The 2,488-nt window shown below is 43.1% G+C and overlaps 1 long non-coding RNA gene across 1 annotated transcript in view; it reads right to left on the bottom strand.

Moving 5' to 3' along the window:
- LOC106815344 overlaps window positions 1-2,153 on the bottom strand; it is a 3,968-nt gene extending 1,815 nt beyond the window's left edge. Inside the window, exons 1-2 of the long non-coding RNA XR_001394734.1 lie at window positions 2,096-2,153; window positions 496-664 (exon numbers count right to left, since the gene is read on the bottom strand). This is a non-coding gene — a long non-coding RNA (uncharacterized LOC106815344). The remainder of the gene's footprint in view (window positions 1-495; window positions 665-2,095) is intronic.
- Between the last annotated feature and the right edge of the window lie 335 nt (window positions 2,154-2,488).

The following is a 2,488-nucleotide window of genomic DNA, read 5'->3' as shown; positions in this document are numbered from 1 at the left end:
AGTATGCTAGTATGCTAGTATGCTAGTATGCTAGTAGCTAGTATGCTAGTATGCTAGTATGCTAGTATAGTAGTATGCTAGTATGCTAGTAGCTAGTATGCTAGTAGCTAGACTCTATGTACGGCTCTGGTTAGTCGCGTCAGTATATGTCAGTATGACGTCGGTGGCTATCTATACACCATAGTCCATAGATAGTGTTTGGGATACCATAAATAGTATATAAGATAGCCGAGTCGGTATATAGTTTGTGTTCGGGTTAGGGTGTTGTTATGGTTAGGGTTAAGGTTTTTGCATCATTCTTTGATATACGGAAAGTCTGATGCGGAAGTTGATATGCGTAGTATGAATATGACCATGCGCAACCAACCACCAGCACCATCAGCAGGCTGTATGCATTCAACTTCGGAGATAGCCGAGTTCGTGCGTGACGTCAGTGTACGTCACGAGCATACTTTGGTTCATGGAAACATATGCCGACCGAGCCGGGAAGCCTACCTAGCTTTTACATCTGAAGAAGATGGCGGCGGCGATGATGAGCAGCACCAGCACCTGCATGATGAGGACGCCGATGATGATGCCGTCGAAGACCCTGTAGGAGTACTCGAGCGACCGCAGCGCACAGAACATGTCGTCTTGTCTGCAGTCGTACATTGCTCCCTGCACCCTGTTGTGCGAAAACCGCGAGAGAAAACCGTGAGAAAACCGTGAGAAAACCGTGAGTGAAGCGTGAGAGATACGTGAGTGGAATCGTAGGTAAAACGGGGGAGCTACGTGAGAGAAGCGTGAGAGATGCGTGAGCGAACCCGTAAATACTTCGCTCCCGTCACCCTGCACGAAAACCGTGAGCGAGTAAAACGCGAGGGATGCTATACTGCAACCTATGACGAGAATCTTAGAAGCACGTGTTTACAGCGTGGCCGGCAACGTTGTAGTCCGTAGCACAATAAGAAAATCCCCCCAGCCTGCAACATAAACTTGTATTCTTTAGCCGGCCGTTTCCCTGTAGCGGGAGCGAAGGGACTACACCGGTAGAGCTAGAGTCGCTATGCTATGTAGGTCGTTCTATAAAGCGAGTCACTCTACATACAATGACTGTGGTCCTATCGTACTACCATCACCTGTTACGTTACACCTCACTCTACCCAGGGCCGTATTCTGCTGGGAGCAGCTGCCCCCCTAGATTTTAGAGCAAAGTAAAAAAAATTATTGTTCTACTAAAAGGGAATTGTCGTAGTCAGAATGAAGGCTGTACATGTACTCAAAACTGCCTCAAATACCATCTCCTGCGATCTACATTTTCAAAATTTTCTGTGGGAGGGCCCCCAGACCCCCCCCCACCTTTTTCTCACCCCCTTCTTTAAATCCTGGATCCGCCACTGCCCCCCTAGGAATTTGCTCAGCCTACCGCCCTGCGCTTGATGGCAGATGCCGCGATGCTACACCGTTACAGCTACGTCACACCACAATGTTTCACACGCTCGCAATGTCTATATGATATCTATTACTATGTTTCAGTATTATAGTATATATACAATGTATTACATGTCACGATTATCACGAATGTTTTACATTGTACTGGGAGCAAACATGCCGGTGCAATGCAGTGTCAATGCGTTCGCAGTTTCATTTATTGAACTTCGACGATACAATAATTATACGCTACCAATACAGAGCCTAAAGATACAATAGAGAACAATATTTAAAAAAATAATAAGTGGGTATTAATAATTATTGTAAATATATTATTACCATTTTATATTGATAAGTAAAATTCTATTGTATCTTGAGATATATATTACTATCGTATTATCTTGAGATCCTTGCTATAATGCTTAAAGTAATTAGTTATTATGTACGTACGTTAATTTTGTAATTATGAGATCGTAATTATATATATATATATATTCAAACATTTCATATTCGCTCTATAACCAGATATACTATTAGTATTATGTGATTTACATACTCCAACTTCAGTCGGTAATTGGAGATATCATTGAGCCCTGATGCATTTTCTATGTAAGATTATGAAGCATTTCGAAGACTGCTACGTGAATTACAAACATAGCCAAACTCCACAGGCTTGAATACGTACATTTTTGCGGTGGTTTTCTCCGCTGCTATAGTTCACTGATATCGCTGCTAATGTAGACTGCGGACGAAAGCAGGCAAGGATTGCGTTCGTCTGTTCGCGTACCGTAAAACAAATTATTCTAGCGAAGTAATGGTCGAAATGAGCTGGTTACAATCGCCCTCTCCCGTACGGTTAATGCGGTCGACAACGTATGCATTTGTTTGTGGCTGTGTCAAAGGTTGCATGCACAGTATGTACATCCGCCATTCGTTAATAAACATGTACAGGACTGTGCGCCGTGGGCCGTTAGACTTGCTATATATTATATAGCATACATTTGAGATGTGTCAGGCTATTTACTCATGGCTATGCTGGGCACGATGTTATGTTAGACGAGTATTATTACAGCAGAGT

This window comes from Priapulus caudatus, unplaced genomic scaffold, assembly GCF_000485595.1.
Source record: "Priapulus caudatus unplaced genomic scaffold, Priapulus_caudatus-5.0.1 Scaffold1093, whole genome shotgun sequence".
In the NCBI taxonomy this organism is placed as follows: domain Eukaryota; kingdom Metazoa; phylum Priapulida; class Priapulimorpha; order Priapulimorphida; family Priapulidae; genus Priapulus; species Priapulus caudatus.
This window is presented reverse-complemented; position numbering and strand designations above follow the sequence as displayed.